The sequence below is a fragment of the Staurois parvus genome, unplaced genomic scaffold (assembly GCF_062004578.1).
Source record: "Staurois parvus isolate SC_StPar_1 unplaced genomic scaffold, SC_StPar_1.0 ptg000188l, whole genome shotgun sequence".
Taxonomy (NCBI): domain Eukaryota; kingdom Metazoa; phylum Chordata; class Amphibia; order Anura; family Ranidae; genus Staurois; species Staurois parvus.
The window spans coordinates 817,640-838,331 of record NW_028317984.1 but is presented as its reverse complement, the minus strand read 5'-3'; positions in this window follow the sequence as shown (position 1 = coordinate 838,331).

The window sequence follows — 20,692 nt, the reverse complement described above, 5'->3', positions numbered from 1 at the left end:
AAAGGTTCTCCTGACACCCCGGGCTCTGTCACACCTCCAGATTCCCTCAGTCCCCTGGACTCTATTTCAGTTTCTAGTCTATCTTGGTCTCCAATACTCTATCAGGAGACCAAACTCTCTCAGCATGATGGATATGAAATCTCTTCAGCATGCAGTACTGTCTTTTCAATAGAGTACCTCGGTCTTGAGACAGGAACACACACCTGTCTTGAAATGGGAGCACACCTTCCTCCTGGCTGGAGCTCTGAGCTATACCCAAACCTTCACTGTAAGGGATATATTCACCTGGACACACACCCTGACAGTCATCAAAAAGACCTGGACACTGGGCTGGAGATTCTTTCCTCCCATAGCCCTGAAATCTCCAAATTACAGAGCCAATGCAGGATATACCAACATCCAGAGATAGCTGTAAAAACATTTTTTTCCGCTCCATATAAAAACTCTGGAGTTCTGTGTATTTTTTACAACCATTTACACAGGGCCTTGCACCGTGACAATATATGTGTGTAAAGTATATGCTGTGTATACTGTAGTACATCAGTGTGGACCCTAGTGCATGGATATCAAACTTCAATTTTTCTGGATTTCTGTATGTGTGGATTCTAAAATACATTCTTATGTTTTAAAGAATTCCAGGTATGGATATTTTTACATAGTTACATTGGTTCAGCTTGGACTAATGTAACTATGCATATACAGTACCATACCTGTGGTATCGCTCTGGAAGCTAGAAATCACTGTAGTAGACACTGCTACTGTAGTGTTCTACATTAGCTTAGAGGTCCTATACTGAGCAGCTGTCTTGCTGCATTGTGAGCACAGGAAGTAACTCACTTGGTAATGGTGCCATTCAGAGATCACTTTGCCTTTTCTGAATGAATCCAAAGAGTTCTCTAATTGGAAAAGGCAGAGAGGTGATGTCATGCTCTCCACCTCATCCAATCAGAAAATATTTTGCATTCATTTGAAAATTGCAAAGCGTTTTCTGAACGATGCCTGTGCTGAGTAGGCAACCAAGTTTGTTTTCAATGCAGTAGGGCAGCCACTTGACACAGGCTCCAGACATTAGAGTAGATCACTACAGTGATTCTAGCTTCTAGATAAAAAAAGAATTAAAATCTTAAGTATATGTAATGTACAGGACACCAAGGATGATGTGCTTCAACCATATTTGGATTGTGGTCCATTTAAGGGGTAACAGGGAGTTAACTTACCTGCAAGGAAAGGCCATTAAAAGAATAGAAGCTCCAGATTATTAACCCATATTTGGGTTGTGGTGCATTTAAGGAGTAACAGGGAGTTAAGTTACCTGCAAGGAGAGGCCATTAAAGACTGGAAGCTCAAGAGAGCAGGTGTGTGGAGTAGTGAGAGTGGAGAGAGAACAAGTATCTGAACAACTGCTTAACTGCTGAGCTCTGCTGGGAGCCTCCAAAACATGCTGAGACGTTCTGGGTGTTATCTCTCTACTGCAGGTAAAAGCCTTGAGTATCATGCTGAGTTATTGTGCAGGAGACAAGTGGACTTTTGTCATTTGCTCTAAAGTTAAGCCATTTTCCTGGCACATCATGGCAGCATTCGATGGTGTGAAACTTCACCCACTTAACCCCAAAGGACAAGCTATCTATAAGTTTAGAGGCCATGGGACCGCACATCAGTCTTTTTCTGTTCTCACTATGTTCTCTCTGTACAGTCTATAACTGAGCTTTATGAGGGAAGTCTCTGTGGGGCATTCTTTTTTCCAAGAAATGTCTTTAAATAAACTTGTGTACATATTGCAGCATGGTCCTTGGTGTGTCTGTCTGATAGAAGGTGTTTGTTCACTTCCAGTGCTCTGTGGTTTTATTTCTCTCTGTCTCCTGTGGTTTGTGGGCAAAGGCAGCCAGTTTCCTTTTTCCAAAATGGCATCTGCCCTCCCAGTTGCATGTGAGCATGTGTGGGAGCAGTGACAGGGCACCAGAATGGCCAGAAACATTCATTTTAAAACCAACTAATCTTTTCTAAAAACTGGGGCTGCAGAGGAACTGTATGTTTGGGTTCCATATTCTTTTTGGCTGTCTACCCTCTGCTGCCTTGCAGCTCTTGGGGATTTTCTTGCTTTGTTAATATTGGTGGCTAAGGCTAATGTTTGTTACAGTAGTAAAGTGCAAACATAACAAACTATAAACATAACTGGAAGTATAATAGTTTATATACCTGGCACCACTCTTGCTCTGTTCTGGAAAATGGATTTCAGCATGAAAGTCCTTGTACCTGGTGCTATACGAAATCTTGTTGCAAATTCTGGCACACAATATAAACAGTAGTTATGAAACTTAGGTAAAAAATATTGCAGTAATTCCTTTTGCACAGTAAAAAAACAAAACCTATCGCTAAATTACTGAGAAAAAGTAGACAGTGAGTGCTAACTCTTATAGTGTCAAACCCAGTATGCAAAAATATGTTCAGCCAAACATAATTAAAGAGACATTTTCATGTGTTAATCAAAAATATGTTACTAAACAGACAATATTAATCAAATAGAATAGAAATAGCAGTAGTCCTTATACTAATGTAACACACTGCAAAAATATTGGAAGCAGGATGCTAAATGGAAACAAAATGGCAGTGTTCTGCAGCCCAGTTAGACAGACTCTGCCAAAGAAAAGCTTTGTGGGACTTGTAGGCTGTTGGCAGGACTGTTTATTGTGGAGATGACAAACTACATTTCCCAGAGGAGCTGACTGATTGGCAGGGGAAGATAAATACCAGGAGGTGGACAGTGAAACCTGGAGAGGAAAGTTGTGCAGAAGGTCCGGGTTGGGCCAGAATCGTAGAGAGAGTGAAGGAGGAAGGAAGAGCTGGAGGCCGCTGACAGCTGGCAAGGTAGACTGGCAACCTCGGTGACGGAGGAATCTGGAGAACACAGGGGGCCCCCATCTGCAAAGAGACTATCCGCTACTTGACCATAGCCAAGGATAGGGTGAGAGAGCTTCAAACCCTAAGTTACAAAAGACATTGCTAAACTCAGTTACTCTTTTTCCTCAGCTTAGTATTGCTCATTCTACAAGTTACAAGTATTACAGCCTAGATTATTTGTCCCATCTTGCCTTGCGGCCTACTGATCATTCCATACTCTCAGCATACTAAATCACAAGAGCCCACTGCAATATCTGCACCCTGTGGGTCAAGCGGCCTTGGTGCCTCAGACTCAGTTTGCACCACTCACCAGGGAACCTTCATGTTCTACTACAGAAGTGTGTTCTCCCCCCCCCCCCCCCATCACCTTTATCTCAATCTCAGCCTAATGCTATGGTTTTGCTCCATGAGTGTTAAAGGGACACCATCCTAATTCAGCATCACTTAAGGAAGCACTGTTCTTTATGTTCCCCTTCTTTTGGGAACTCCTACCCTTGCATCTAGAGAGATTTATGTACCAACCAGGGCCCCATCAAGCTTGCAACAGATTGAACATTGCCATTTAAAAGGACATAGATCCATCCTTTTACAGAGCTCTTTCAGAAGTGAACCCAGCCACGGGTACCCAAAGTGAGCTAGTCTGTCAATTTGATTGTTTCCCATTCTACTCACTTGGGAGAAAACATCTCAGGGCTGAGGTTACTGTATAAATTCTGAATTGCAGGTCATACAAAAGAAAAGTGTGCTATGTTGCAACCCTCTTGTCATCCTAATGTGCTTAATTTTACTGTGTAACCATGTGAACTCAAAGGAAAAATAATTAAAGTGTCAGTTCACTTTAACCTGTGTGTTTGACTATTTTAGGTAAAAGGTCAGGCGGTTCTTCCGGCCAAAGGTTTAAGGTGGTGTCAGCAGGGGTTGGGCTTCCAAAACAGGCTCAGGGAGATGGGGACCCTGAAAACAACTCAGTGGCCCTCAAGGGGGCAGTGCTACACTAATAAACATTAACAGAGCAGGACCTAGCACAACTACTCACAGCAGTAGTCTGTTCAGTATTGATTGGAGTACTGTCGCCATTCCCCAGTCTCCAGATGCTACTGCCTCTTATTAGGCTGGGCCACCACAACCTTCGGGTGCTCCCATTCTGATAAACCTCCATTCAAAGACCGCAGAGACACAGGAACCCCCAGTTCTCATATGGCAGTCTAATTGATTTTTGGACTCTACTTCCAGAATTGGAATAAAGACTCAGGAACAGGTGTGCTAAGAAAAGATAAAGACAGGACAGGTGGACTAAGAAGTTATCAAGATGGCCCTAACACTGACTCAGGCTCCAGGCTCAGCCATGCATCCTTCACTTTTATATGGGAGGACTCTGCATAGCAAGGGTTCAACTTTTCAGCTCCCACCACCCATTAGGGTGCTCCCTGGCCCACTTGCAGGCTTCCTCTGTGACTGTGCTGGCACTTCTAACACTTCTGGACCGGGGGGGGGCCCGATCCCTGTGAAACAGATGAGCACCCCACCTGCAGTGCAAGGTACCAAGGATGACAATCTGTCTGCATCACAACAGAACACTGGCTTCTCTGCAGGCACTGTGGACATGAATCCTCAATGTTCCCCTTTGAGTTCTTTATGGAGTTCAACCTGCTGGCAAAGGGGATCACTGGGATTCCCCTGGGCCACGTCCGCTGTACGATCTTCCTGCACCTCCCCAGAGGAACTCCTTGATGTTAAAATTTCCAATACTTCGTCAGGAGTTTGGTATTTCAGAGGTACATTTTTACTATATAGAAAACTTGACAGTTTCCTTAATTCTGTTCTGGGAGATTAATTTTTGTTAAAGTTCTATCTGTATTTTATGCGCTTATTGGATAAGCCATCTGAAAAGCATGGACTATAGTAGCTTTTTCATTTTTTTAAGGGAAGAAAGGGTTCAAAGTCTTAATTAAGCTCAGCATTTATAGCTAAGTGGGCTGGGTTTTTAGTATACTGCCCAAGGAAGCCTAGTCCTCTATCCAGCTTGATTGGAAATGTACTTGTAAAGTGATAAGTAAAAATTAGAGAACATTTAAAATTTTTCATAGAGCATACCAGGCATTTAATTTTGTTCATAAATCACCATCTTCATTGTGGTTATCTTTTTATCCAAAATATTTTCTTGACAAACCTAATTTGATTCACCTATGGTGGCAGTACCCAATAATAGAGGAACATCTGCCAAAACATACAATTTATGAATTGTATATCGAGAGACACTAGGTTGCTGTGCCCATCTACAGACTATGCTTGAAAGTGAATGAGAGGTCATAGGTAGCACTTAGTAGATGGGAAATTATTTGTCTTGGTAATAAAAAAAGTCATATTAACTCAATTGATTCAGCCTACTTACCTTACATTAGAGGATTTTAGGGCAGCTACTGTATGTTTAGATTGTGTATGATGGATAAATTGAGTACCCAGAGAAATAAGGAAATGTGAATGAAGACATTTTTGATACCTGGTCTTGCTCTATTGTTATCGATCATCTCTGGGAAATAATAACCACTTTTCAATATACTACATGGCACAACATGGAACAACTAAGGGACACTTCAAAAAAGGCCTGGATTGTTTCTTAGATACACAGAATATAACTGGATACTAACATTTATAGGTAAAGTTGATCCAGGGAGTATCTGATTGCTTCTCTGGATTAGGAAGGAATTTTTTTCCCTGCAGGAGCAAATTTAATCGTGCTTTGCTGGGGTTTTTTTGCCTTCCTCTGGATCAACTGTGGGTAGAGGATTATAACTTCTTTTTTTTTCTATGGTTGAACTGGATGGACTTTTGTCTTTTTACAGCCAGACTAACTATGTAACTCTGGGACAGCTCAAAATAATTAAATCACAAGTGCACATTTTGACAAAAAAATAATAAATGCATATTTTTTTGCAGGTAAAAAATGTGCATTTATTATTTTTTGTTGCAGGAGCCTGTAATGCAGTGCACCAGCAATCAGCAGATTGCTGGTGCCATGCAGGTCTCCTGCAGACTTGTCAGTATATCTGCTTCCCCTATGGGATGTACGAGCAGCTATACTGACAGGAAGAATCAACCAATTACCATGACGCTCCACAGTGCCATGGTAGTTTATTGCGAACTACAAGCCGATGGGACTTCGTTCATTCACAGAACTCTGTGAATTAATGACATGGCCGTGTGGGCGGTGGAACATGTAACATGTTCCCAAAGGTGAACTTATCCTTTAAATACTGTAGTTTATTCTTAATAGTGTTCTTAAAGCGTTATTAAACCCAAAAGTAAACATTTATTATATTATAACTAAAACAAAAACAACCTGTGCCACAAGAAATATGTGAAAATTTTGAATGTGAATGCTGCTGTGCCTTGATAAGAATCAAAAAGATTGATAAAAATAAAAAAATCAGTGAAACAATGAAACAGCGCAAAACATGAAATGAATCAAAAATAATTATACACAAATCATAATAAATTCTGTGGTTATAAAATAAATGTCCAAAACCACCAAAATTAAAAAAATATAAAATTTGTGTCCAAATACAAAAAGCGATGAAACCAAAAACAAAGAAAGTCCTCTTTAACCACTTCCAGTCCATACACTTTTACCCCCTTTCTGTCCAGGCCAATTTTCAGATTTCAGTGCTATCACACTTTGAATGACAATTGTGTAGTTATGCAACACTATACCCATATGAATTTTTTGGAGACAGATAAAGCTATATTTTGGTGGTATTTATTCACCACTGTGATTTTTATTTTTTTTGCTATGTAAATGAAAATGTCCAAAAATTTTGATAAAAAGTGTTTTTCTTATAAAATTTTGCAAATAAATAATATTTCATCATAAATCTTGGCCAAAATTTATTCTGTTATCTTTTTAGTAGAAAAAAAAATAACCCAAATTGGTTTATAACCAAAAATTTTAATTTTTAAAAACTTTTTTACATTTTTTTAATATTTATGGGTTTTTTTTTTTACATACTGTCACCCTAGCAGTACAGTGTCACCATGGTGACACTGTACTACTTGTGGGGGGTGATTGAAGATGATTTTTTTTTTTTTTTTTTACACTGATTGCTTTTACACCCATAAAGGCTGTAAAAGCAATCACTTCTCCTCTCTGGCTGCATTCTTGCAGCCATTGAAAACTACTGTGTGAGCTGTGATTGGTCACTGTTGTGAATAGCCTTGTACCATGTGACCTCTGATCATTCACAGATTTCACACGTAGTAAGCAATGATGTCAGAAGTGACATCTTGCTTACTACTCTGCATGTGATCACTGATTGGCCAATCAGTGATCACATGATCGGGACCTTGCAGAGAGGTCCCGTCCGATGCTCGGTGTTCCACTGTGCATGTTTAACCACTTCCTGTCCGGCCGTTGTATATAAATGGCCACCCGACCCTGCACTGCCACCGTCCGGCCGTTTATATACAATGGCCGGACGGGAGGTGGTTAAACATGCAAATAGTGCTCCAAAATTATTTTAGGATAAGTGTAATAGAGAAAAGACTCCACAATTCCACACCTTCCTGTGAATAGTGATGTATTCTGCACTCACCAGAGATAGGAATAAATTGCACTTTATGGATACAATATTATCCTCCAATTCCTAGGGAAAATTTCCTCTCCATAGCCTCATCCATATACAAGAGCTTCCTTACATCCAACTTCAAAAGGGATTTCCCCTCATAATGATGTGTTATATAGGAAGACAAAGGAGAACCAATAGTGCAACACTGCAAAGACTTTTAATTGAATAAAATAGTGCTCAATCTACTCACATTATAAGTTAAAATAAGTCGCTAATTGACAAAATCCTCCAAAACAGACTTCCTAGAGTAAAATGGATTCCAGAAAGTAAACCTAGCTGGCAGCACCGGATATGATGTCACACGCTCAACATAGGAAACCGGAAGTACGTCTACTGACGCGTTTCACCCCTCCTCCTGGGCGTTATCAAAGACCTAGACCTCCAGTTGCTCATCACTTATATACTACACTGGCGTGCCTCCCACATAAAAATTAACCAATCAGAATTACTTATGGTTATTCAGGGATAAATAGGGAAATATCCAACCTTCCCACAATGTCAAATAGTCTTTAATAATCTGCCAGTATGTTTACCTATCGGGTCCCCTTTCATAATAAACAATAAAATAAAATTAAAATCAATAATGTATAATTAACAAAATAAAACCAATACAAATCTCTATGACATAGAACCTATGCAAACATATTGTTCACACACCACGAGTGGCACCAGAGATGATGAATGTATCCTTCATAATAATTAATAAAAATTCAATAATAATATTTATCCGTATAAAAACACAACACATACAAACACAAAAACATAATACGTGTAAATATAAAAATAAAAACATATTACATTTAAATATAAAAACAACTCAATAAACAAAATTAAATATACCCCATAGTGTTATTTATTCCCCTAAAAGGATAATGGACCCATCCATCCATCCCTATAAATGGGTGACTATAAAAAACTACCAATCAGATAAAGAACAATTTAAATCAATTTCAACATTGATCCCTATAGGGGGCAATGTCTTTAATGACAGAATCCATTTCGTTTCATTTTTTGAAATTGATCTGGTCAAATTACCCCCACGCCAGTGGGGTTCCACCCTATCAATCCCACAAAATCTCAAGATAGACGGATCCTTATTGTGGAACTTCCTAAAATGATTGGATAAACTGTAATGTTTGAACCCCTTTTTTACATTTCTAATGTGTTCTCCCAATCTAGTAGACAATTTTCTATTGGTTCTCCCACATACTGTAAGTGATACGGGCACTCTAAAAGGTAAGGTACATGGGTACTTTCACAAGATAAAAATGTTCAAATGTTAAACACTTCCCCACTGCTCTGCGACTGAAATTGTGTAAATTTTTTGTATTAGGGTCCCCTTTCCTATTCCTACAAGCCAAACATCTACCTCATTTAACCACTAGCCTACAGGGCACTTATACCCCCTTCCTGCCCAGGCCAATTTCCAGCTTTCAGCGCTGTTGCACTTTGAATGCAACTGCGCAGTCATGCAACACTGTACCCATATGAAATTTTTATCATTTTTTTGTGACAGACAGAGCTTTATTTTGGTGTTATTTAATCACCTCTGGGTTTTTTATTTTTTCTTAAACAAACCAAAAACCACTGAAAATTTTGAAAAAAAAAGTTTTTTCTTAGTTTTTGTTAAAAATTTTTGTAAATAAGTGATTTTTCTCCTTCACTGATGTGCGCTAATGAGGCTACAGTGATGGGCACTGATAGGCTGCACTGATGGACACTGGTAGGTGGCACTGATGGGCACTGATGAGGAGGCACTGGTAGGTGGCACTGATGGGTATTGACAGGCATCACTGATGGGCACTGAAAGGCAGCACTCATATATGGCACTGATAGGCAGCACTGATAGGTGGCACTGATAGGTGTCACTGACTGGCACTGATAGGTGGCACTGATTGGCACTGTTAGGTGGCACTGACTTCTGGCACTGTTAGGCGGCACTGATAGGCAGTACTGACAGGCACTGATAGGCGGCACTGATGCACACTGATAGGCAGTACTGACTGACACTGATAGGCGGCACTGACTGGCGCTGATAGGTGGCATTGACTGGCATTGATGGGTGACACTGAAAGGCAGCTCAGATGGGCACTGATATGTGGCATTGATGTGCACTGGTAGGCACTGAAATGTGGCATTGATGTGGCACTGATGGGCACTGGCAGGTGGCATGGATAAGCACTGACAGCTGGCACTGACGGACAATGACAGGTGGCACTGCTGGGGCTACACAGATCATCAGGGCACACTGATCATCAGTGCCCTGATGATCAGTGTGCATGTCCCCTCTGAGAGATGCCGTTTACCGGCTCTCCTCTCCGGCATTTCCCTATTTACATGCGATCAGCTGATCACATGACCGAGCCGACCTCTTCGGCTCTTTCCATTGATTGGTGATCCGCTGTGTCCAAGGGACACAGCGAACCACCGATCGCTGTGCTGCGCGCTCCCGGAGCCGCGCATGCACGGTTAGAATGGGAGGAAGTCATATAACGTCCTCCCAGAATGAGAGAACCGCCTTGCGCCTGTCATTGTACTATATGGTGGGTAGGAGGTGGTTAAAAAAGCCCCACCTAATCAAGAAAAGTCACCCTTTTTAGGTGGATCCAGAACATTTTTTACAAGTTTGGTTCTTAGTGTGGGTGGTCTTTTATAAATGAATCGAGGTCCCTTGGGTAACATTTTACCTAGTATATCATCTTGTAATAAAATCGGCCAGTGTTTCCTAATAATTCCCTCCATGACTTTATATTGCCTAGAAAAAAACGTGATGAAGGCTAAGTCGAATTTATCCACTTTCTTATCCCTCTTCACCAATAATTCCTCTCTGTTCATATTCCTCACCTGTTCCCTGATCTTATTACGGCTATGCGTCTTATACCTTTTTTCCTCAAATCTCTGCATTACAACATTTGATTGATCCTCAAAATCAACCTCATTTTCACAGTTCCACTTCAGTCTTATAAATTGACTTTTAGGGATAGCCTTCAACCATCCCTGATGATAACTGTGTGTAGGAATGTAACCATTCCTATCCACTTTTTAAAAAAGAGTTCTTGTACAAAGTTTAACCCCCTGTTTGAAAATGGTTAAATCTGCCCACTGCCTCCAATGCACTCCTCCAAAAGCTTCAGAGCAGGAGGAAATTCCAGAGCGGCTGGCCTGCAGAGTCTCTCAGCCCTGACCCGAATTTAACTCTTCTGGCTATTGCACCTGAGCTGCTATTCAGCTCCTGTCTATCCATTAGGAATCTAGCTCCCTCTACTGTAACTAAGAGGGTGCTACATAAGGTTTGACATGTTGGGTATCTATATACTTGGTTCAAACTCGTCTTTTATAGTTTACCAAAAATATGGGTAATTTATTGCGTTTGCTTGCCCTAAAATTCACTTTAGTGTGTTTTTTACTGAAATTTAGCATTTTCTAGGCTTTTGTAGTAATATTATTATTATTATTATTATACAGTATTTATAAAGCGCCAATAGTTCACTCAGCGCTGTACATTACAAAGGGGGACAGAACATGTGACAAAACAATAACAATACAATGCAAAACATGAGGGGATCGAGGGCCCTGCTCTTTCGAGCTTACAATCTAGAAGGGACGGGATAGTGGTACAGGAGGAGATAGCTGTGGGGAATGGAGTGGTAGGAAGAGTGGAGGAGGTCGGTCAAGTTAGCAGGGGGTAGGCTTCCCTGAAGAGATGGGTCTTCAGGGTGCGCCTAAAGGAGAGGAGAGTAGGTGATAATCTGATGGGTTGGGGAAGGGAGTTCCAGAGGATGGGTGACACCCTGGAGAAGTCCTGGAGGCGGGCACGGGAGGAGGAGACCAGGGAACTAGAGAGAAGGAGGTCTTGTGAGGAGCGGAGTGTGCGTGCTGGGTGGTACTTGGATATTAGGTCGGTGATGTAGTTCGGGGCAGTATGGTGGACAGCTTTGTACGTCAGTGTTAGGATTTTAAATTTGATCCGTTGCGCAATCGGAAGCCAGTGGAGGGATTGGCAGAGGGGGTGGCGGAAACGGAGCGGTTGGAAAGGTGAATGAGTCTGGCAGCCGTATTCAGGATCGACTGAAGCGGGGATAGCCAGCGGCGAGGCAGGCCAGTGAGGAGGGAGTTGCAGTAGTCATGTCGTGATATGATGAGGGAATGGATGAGCTGTTTAGTGGTTTCTGGGGTTAGGAACGTGCGGATTTTGGCGATGTTGCGGAGGTGGAGTCGGCACAAGTTTGTTAAAGATTGGACTTGGGGCTGGAAGGATAGGTTGGAGTCCAGAATGACACCAAGTACTCTGGCCTGCAGGGCGGGTTTGATATTGGCGTTGTTGGATGTGATGGAGAAGTCAATGGGGGGGTGGGGTCCGGGCTGGGGGAAGACAAGAAACTCGGTTTTGGAGAGATTCAGTTTAAGGAAGTGGAGCGACATCCCGTCTGATATGTCGCTCAGTAGGTGTGTGATTCGGGCAGAGACCGAGGGGGTGAGGTGGGGGGTTGAGAGATAGATTTGTGTGTCGTCGGCATAGAGGTGGTAGTTGAAGCCGTGAGAGTGTATGAGTTGGCCAAGGGAGGAGGTATAGATGGAGAAGAGAATGGGCCCAAGGACAGAGCCTTGAGGGACCCAACAGAGAGGAGGAGTGAGGGGGAGGTGGTAGCATTATAGGTAACGCTGAAAGAGCGCTGTGACAGGTAGGATGAGAGCCAGGAGAGAGCAGAATCTCTGAGGCCGAGGGAGTGTAGTATTTTGAGGAGGAGGGGGTGGTCAACTGTGTCGAAGGCCGCAGAGAGGTCAAGGAGTAGGAGCACTGAATAGTGGCCATTAGCTTTAGCGGTTAGAAGGTCGTTGGAGAGTTTGAGTAAGGCGGTTTCGGTGGAGTGTAGGGGACGGAAGCCAGACTGTAGGGGATCGAGGAGGTTGTTGTCGTTGAGGTGAGAGCATAGGCGGGTGTAGACGAGGCGCTCGAGGAGTTTAGATGTAAATGGGAGCAGGGAGATGGGTCTGAGGTTGTTCGGGTCATTAGCGTCCAGGGAGGGCTTTTTAAGTATGGGGGTGATGTGTGCATGCTTCAGTGGGGAGGGGAAAGTGCCTGAGGAGAGGGAGAGATTGAAGATGTGGATGAGGGAGCATAGGATGGAGGGGGAGGGAGGTCGTAGGAGTTGTGAGGGGATAGGGTCGAGGGGGCAGGTGGTGAGGCGGGCATCAGAGAGGATCTTGGAGACTTCCTCGATGGTAGTAAGGTCAAAGGTGTGGAGTGTTGGGGGAGCTTCAGTATGAGGAATGTAGCCACCCTACGGTGCGGTGGAAGTGGAGGTCAGAGCAGTGGTGGGGCCGTGGGAGAGGGGTGATGAGGGGGTAGCTGAGTGAGGGGGAACAGGGTTGGAGGGAGTTTGAGCAGTGACGAAGTCCCTGCGGGTAATGTCGAGGGGGAGGGGGGATGAGGGGGTAGCTGTGTGAGAGGGGTCGGGTTGAGAGGGCGTGTGAGTTGCGGCAATGTCCTTGCGAATTGTGTCAATCTTCTTTTTGAAGTGATTGGCAATCTCAAGGGAGGTGAGTGAGGTGCTGGGTGGAGGTGGGGGTGGAGAGAGTAGAGTGTTGAAGGTGGAGAAGAGTCGGCGAGGGTTGGAGGAGAGGGTCTTGATGAGGGTCAGGAAGTAGGCTTGTTTGGCTGCGTGGAGGGAGGAGGTGTAGGTGCGGAAGGCAGATTTGTAGCGGGTGAAGGCTTGTTGGGATTTGGTTTTGCGCCATAGTCACTCCAGGGCACGACTGTGTCGTTTGAGGGTTTTGGTGTGATCAGTCTGCCAGGGCTGGAGCGGTCGGGGTCTGATGTTGCGTGTGGTTAAAGGCGCTAGTGAGTCAAGGGCTGTTGACAGCGCGTTGTTGTAGGCAGTCATAGCCAAGTCGGGGCAGGACAGGGAGAGGATGCTGTCATGGAGTTGATCAGCTGCAGAGTGGAGGGGGGCAGGGTTAAGGTTGCGGAGGTTACGGCTGGTAGTAGTGTGACATTTGGAGGGGTAGGCGTTGGAGGACAAGGAGATAGAGAAGGTAATCAGGTTGTGGTCAGAGAGAGGGAAGGGGGTGTTAGTGAGGTTGTGGGGAACGCAGTGGTTGGAGAAGACAAGATCAAGAATATTACCGTTGGAGTGGGTGGTGGATTGTATGCACTGTGCAAGTGCAAAGGAGGTGGTTAAGTGGAGGAGACGGGCTGTGTCTGGGTTGTCGAGGTTGACAGGGATGTTGAAATCCCCAAGAATGATGGTGGGTAGCTCAGAGGAGAGGAAGAAGGGTAGCCAGGAGGAAAAGTCATCCAGGAAGCGGGTTATGGATCCAGGAGGCCAGTATATCACAGCAATCTTCAGGGGGGTTGGGGAGAATAGTCTGATGCAGTGGGCCTTGAAGGAGGAGAAGGATAGGGAGGGGGGGTTTGGGAGGACTCGGAAGGTGCTCTGCGGTGACAGGAGCAGACCAACCCCACCACCTTTACGACCGTTAGGTCTGGGTGAGTGGGTCCAGGTGAGACCTCCATAGGAGAGTGCAGCAGGGGAGGTAGAGTCAGTGGGCTGGATCCAGGTTTCCGTGATCGCTAGGAGGTTGAGGGAGCGGGAAACAAAGAGGTCGTGGATGGCGGTAAGCATGTTGCACACCGATCGGGCGTTCAGGAGTGCACATGAAAACGGGGGGGAGATTTTAGGGAGCAGGGGGGCAGATACTAGGTTGCGGGGGTTGCGGTAGGACGCGGAGGCAGGAGGGTGTTGTGCGAGTGAGGGAGGTGGTGGAGGGCCAGGATTTGGGGAGATGTCCCCCGCGGCTAGGAGGAGGAGAAGGGTGAGAAAGGTGGCATGGGAGCGGGATGTGCAGGAGCGTGAGAAACTACTAGTGGAGGTGTTCGGGTCAGTGTGAGAGTGAAGTAATAGGAGGAGGTGGTAGGTGCCATAGAGGGGCGAAGGAAGCAGTGAGGACACAATATACAAATGTTTAGGAGGAGCAGAGGGATAAAGTGAATGGATTTTGGGAATGGAGGAGAGGAAAACGAGAAGGAGGAGTAGAAGAAGCATTTTGGGGGGGTGATGAGAGCAGTAGTAGGGAGATGATAGCAATGAGGGGGAGATGTATAAGTTTTGGGGTGGAGCAGAGGGGTAAAGAAATGAGATCTGGGAACAGAGGATAGTAATATGAAGAGGAGAAGAGGGGCGTATTATATAAAGGTACACGGAGTGGGACTCAGGCATGTAAGAGATGTTTCCAGGGTGATTGCTTGCTTGCAGTCTGTCAAGCGTGCAGTAGAGTTTCTTGTTGTTGTTGTGTCTTCCTGCTGCTTAAGTTCAACTGCTGTGTTTAACTGCATCGCACTCTTTCAAAGCCGCACTCAATCTGAAGCAGCACCCCCATCAGAGACTGTGCCCCCCATCAGAGATCTCCCCCCATGAGCTGATCTAAATTTATAATATCATGTGACATAAAAAATTTTTAACACTATGTTATTCTTTAGGGTGTCCGCTTTCAGAAAATATAATGTTTGGGGGTTTTGTGTAATCTTCAGGCCTAAAATGATTTTTCAAATGTGTGCAAAAAAAGCAAAAACAGCTATGGCAGTGAAAGGGTGAAAGAGACTTTCAGTGAAGTCACAGGATTTTAAAGTCCGATGACATGCTGATTTCAGGTGGGATTTGCAAGACATCTGCCACAAATGTCTATGTAAATCGCACCGAATGTAGTGCAAGTACTACATTAGAAATCGGTGTGGCTCCGAACAAATCAGAACCGTACCGATATGACCGCTCTAATTGAGGACAATAGGGTGCGATTTGGCATGCGATTTGCAAATCACATGCCAATTCGCATCCAGTGTGACCAGGGACAAATGGAATATAGTAGAAATTAAAGTGACACAAAATGATATCCTTATTCTCCAAAAAATAATCCATACCCGTCCACTACTTAAAGGTGAACTTTAGAAAATTAAGTTCTGCTAGGTCACTTCTGGCTGGCCATTTTTGCAGGTATATAGTCATATGCTGTTTAAAAGATGGTAATACACTACCTACCCTACACTACCTTGCTCTGCACATGCTCAGTTGCTTTCTATTTTTTTGGCAATGTGCCAAAAAATGTAGAGGCCAATCTGCTGACAGTCTAAAGATTTACTGCTGTTGCTTGCGTAAAAAATCCATTTTTTTTTTATCAAGTTGTTATGGGTAAAGTTCCGATTTAGTGCACACAACGCCACAATTTGTGCCCACTGTGTCCAACGGACACAGATCGCTGTACAGGGCCACTGTGCGAGGTCCCGATTCATGTGATCACTTATTGACCAATCAGTGATCACATGAACAGTAGTAAACAAGATGTCACTTCCTGACATCATTGTTTTCTACTTGTGAATTCTGTGAATGATCACAAAGGTCACATGGCACAAGACCATTTACAGCAGCCTTGTATCATGTGATAAACTGTGACCAATTATAGCTCTCACGGTATTTCTCAATGGCTGCAGGAATGCAGCCAGAGAGGAGAAATGATTGCTTTTACAGCCTTTATGGGTGCAATCACCAAAAAAAATCTTTATCACCCCCCACACAAGTAGTACAGTGTCACTATACTGCTAGGGTGACAGTATGTTAAAATAAATAATAATAAAGAAAAAAAGTATCAAAAATGTTTTTTTAAATCTTACTTTTCTATAAAATGATTAGGGTTTTTTCCCATTTTTACAAAAAAGGTAGCATAATACATTTTGGCCAAGATTTATGAAGAAAGATTATTTATTTGCAAAATATCATAGGAAAACCATGTTTTTTATCAAAAATATTGTCTTTTTTCATTTATATAAAAAAATGGAAAAAAATGTCATTTGGGTACAGTGTTGCATGACCGTGCAATTTCCATCCAAAGTGCGACAGCGCTGAAAGCTGAAAATTGTCCTGGACCCGAAGGGAGTGAAAGTGTCCGGACTTGAAGTGGTTAAACCAGAATTTTGAGGATATTAATGTATATGCTAAATACATATGTACATATGTACAAATACATAAGTGGTCCATAGTGAACTTGGTTTAGAGATATTCACCTTAAGGCCATCACAGAGGACAAGGGGGCATGACTGGAGGAAAAGAGATTTAATCTCCAAATATATAAAGGCTTCTTCACAGTAAGAGCTGTGAAAATGTGGAATAGACTCCCTCAAGAGCTGGTATCAGGAAGGAATATTTTTCCCCTGTGGTAGTTAATTGGATAATGCTTTATTGGGGTTTTTTGCCTTCCTCTGGATCACCTCTGGGTAATTGGAGAAAATGGACATTTTCTATTTGTGTGTGTTTTGTGTGTGTGTTTTCTGTTGGTTGAACTGGATGAACTTCTGTCTTTTTTCAACCAGATTAACTATGTAACTATGTGTCACTTTAAGATGGCTGAGAAAAAGTTAACATTTTTGAATTTCTTTCAAAATAAATACAGCATATACCAGGTGTGCCGGAAATGGGAATAACAATCTTTTACTGACACACCTTAAATATATTTTCAAGGCCTCTGGAAATGTTAATACAAACATGGTAAACTTATGAGCTTTGAAGTAATGATTACCAATGGGAAAGCAGCAGCTGAGAAAGATATAGGAAAAGGCAAAGTACAATTTATAAAAGTTCACCTAGTTTATAAGAAAACTAGCTAAGGTTTTAGAAGTGTTTTCCCCTCTATAGATTCAGTATCTTCATAACAGGGAAAAAGAGTAGAAACTGCAACCTGGCCTATGACTCTTGGGGCTGTGATTGGGATCCTGTGTAAAGAAAGCTTGTTTCTGTGCCTTTATTTAGTGCTCACCCCCATAGGAGCCCGCTGTTTAGGTCCCAAGGCTCTTTATGAACAATTCCACCCGCAGCCAGGCATACAGTCACATTCGCTCCTTTGGCTCAATAAAAAGCAGATGTATGCTTTTCTGATGCTTTATTGCAGAACTTGAAATTGTATAGGTTTAGGGTAACTGGGGGATACTCCAGCAACTTTAGGCAACAACTAGTCTTCCTCCTAAACATCTGAGCACAGTCCTTGCAGCAGAAAAATATTGGTCTGAGCTTTACCAGGACACCATAGATAATGTCCCCTATGAGCTACGCTGACTATAGTATAAGAGGGATAGTAGCAGCACACAGTCTTAGAGATCTCTCACACTGGTCTGTACTCAATAATGTCCTTGGATAATTGGATGCCTCCTTCCAGTATCTTCTGGACACTCTCCTGTAATCCCAGACCAGATCCTCAAAAGACAGTCCCTTAGTCTGCACCAATTTCAGCACAATGGGCCCCCCAGTCCACATAGCTGGGACCATGATGAGCAGCAGACATATGGCAGGTCTGCCTAAAAGAGCAGCAGCCCTCCAGTTTGGTATCTCCTCCTCTACGACAAGATCCCCTCTGTTCCAAGCCCCAGGGAATTTATGCTCCCTCCCAGCCGCTATATGGGCACCACTCCCAAGGGAATGGCCAGGGTCACACAAATATTCAGCTTCTGATTTGGCTCTCTCAGCTCACTATCTTCTAGAACCTTTCCAGACAGTCAGGGGGAAGCAGCCAACCCTGTAGCCCATGAAACACAGAACAGACAAAAATAATTACATGAAACAGATTACAGTAAGTCATGAGTTAAATTTACCTAACCTAGCACCTATCTAGGAGGGTGCCACATCTATTACACCAATCTATTCCCCCTTAATCTTACACCCTTGTTATGTTAAGAGATATGTTATTTATGATGAGGAGATGAGGACTGTAGGTCCTGACCTACATTCTGCTTTTGTGCCAGAGGGCTTCACGCCAGATTGTTAAACCTATATTAGATGCTTTGTATATTTGTAATGATACTTTTTGTAAAAAAAAAACCTACATACTACCCTCTGTGCTGTCCAGTGCAGATAGTCAGGGGGAGCTAGTTAAATTTTCTAGCTAGAAAGGTTGAGTAGCAGCCTGGGATGCGTTAGAGGGCTGAGAGGCTCTGCAGATCCATTCTTTGATACCTCCCCCTGCTCTTAAAACTTGGAGAAGAATCTAGAAGCAGTGGGTGGGGGTGAGGAGGGGCTGATCTGCATACTTAGGGGATTGTGAACAATCTCCAGACAAGAGACTTGGCATGGGGTCAGGACAGCCCTTTCGTATGATTGAGCCTGCCAGCAGCAGGAGAGTTTGGATGGAAGATATGAGGAAGGCTGAGATGAAGGAGTCTGGGAGGGGGCCCAGTGGGGAGAGGCCTACCTACAGGCTGAGATCTGGAAAGGAGGATCACTCGGCCTCATCTGTCCCCAGAGGAAGGAACACCTGTGGCACCAGGGAAGAAGCCAGCCCAGCAGAAGGCCTGAAGGCAGCCATCAACCCTACCAGCTCAAAGGCAAGGTCTGCGTGAGTAATCCTACACCCCCTGGGCTAGTTATTGGAAGAGAGAGCATTCTGGTGGGAGACCTGACTAGCTCCTTATTTGGGACTATTTAACTTACTGTGGCAGGCACTGGATCCCCTTGCACAGGGATTCCTTCAGACAGGTAAAGAAGAGGATTTATCTGGTTGGAGAGCTCTACCAGGAGAGAATTCCCTATCTTGGACTTGTATATAGTTGCCAGAAAGTTGTCCACAGTTTACTGTTCCTTGGGCATCCAGTACACCCCTTACCCCATCCCAGATTAATATCCCTAATAAAACTTAACAAAAACAAACTCGAAGATTGTTTACTGTCTCCAGAATGCAAGTCTGTGGAAAATGCGTGTTGCCTGGCTGTGCAGGACTATAGGGGGATCCATATTCTCAGCTTCCTAAGGGGGTAATGTTACACCCACATCAGCTGTAAGCCAGAGAACTGAGAGATCACATGGCTACTTCTTGTATCAGAGAGCAGTGACTTTCATTCACCGCTGTGTGCTCTGCTCCTCCAGTGCTCAGTGGAGAATGGGGCTGGGAAGAGGTGAGAGCAGCTATCTCCGGGTCTCTGAGAGGAAGATTCAGCTGTCAATCAGGGCTCTAGGTTGATCCTGACAGCAATGTCAGGATCCTTTAAGAGCTTGCAATGGTTCTGCCATGTCAGCTGATAGCAGGCCCACTATCAGCTGATTCAAGGTCACAGTAGAGCAAATGTAAGTGCAATCTTGTGACCCGCAAAAGATGTATGGCCAAAAAAAACTTTGGCCATTCTTCCCGTTAAAGTTGCACTTATCCATACCTGTGCACAAATATTTAGATGTTTTTATTTTCACTAGGTTTGCTACCTAGAAACATGTACATTTTAGCATGGTGTTATGAGGAAGGCATAATCTGGCGATATAGCAGATTTTTTGTACCCTTTTATTATTAATATTAATTCTTCTTCTTATTATTAATAATATAATTATAACATATTAGAATTTGTGCTGACATTCTACACAAGTAGAAACTCTATAGAAAAAATATCATCATTTTATGCCACAGAGGAAATTAATATCAGTCAAACATACTGACTGTCTGCTCACTGTGTTGCAGCTTTAAGAATAATTCTACTTTTAATTAAGTTATCCTTTGTATGGCCACCTTGCTTCTTTCACCCCTGTACCCTTCCAAACTCTCACACTTTCCTGTTCTTGCTCTTTGGAAACCTTCACTGTGCAGCCTGCATAGCCTCTTTACCAAATGTCTCCTGGTCAGGCTCTGCTTCTTCCACACATGTGTACCACAATCGCCATTCATTCCTATTGCATGGTCATTTTTCTTTCATCTTAGTGGTAATGGCTATTTCATAGGAATGAATGGAAGTCATGGTCTACTTCATCAGGAAAGCCAATGGGCCAGGATTAATTTTTCTCATCCATTTGTCATTCTTGCAAGGAATAAACAACTGCTACTCCTAAGCTCCCTCTTAAGCCCAAAAGTCTAAGCAAAGACCGCATGGTCAAAAACAAAAAAATCTAAACAACCATTTAGACCAAGCTGCTGTATAATCACAAAAGATATTTGAGTACAACTATATAAGAAGCATACAGTACTACCCACAAAAATTAATTAACTAAATTAAATTAAATTCCTATATACACCCCAGTGGCACAACTCACTCACTAGATTTATTTGACCACTTATTTAAAAATGGTCAAACAGAGCAGGGAAGAAATGCTCAAATACACAGGAATTGCCCGGTCCTTAATATGTTCCCACACTCTTTCAGGAAAGAATGGAAGCTG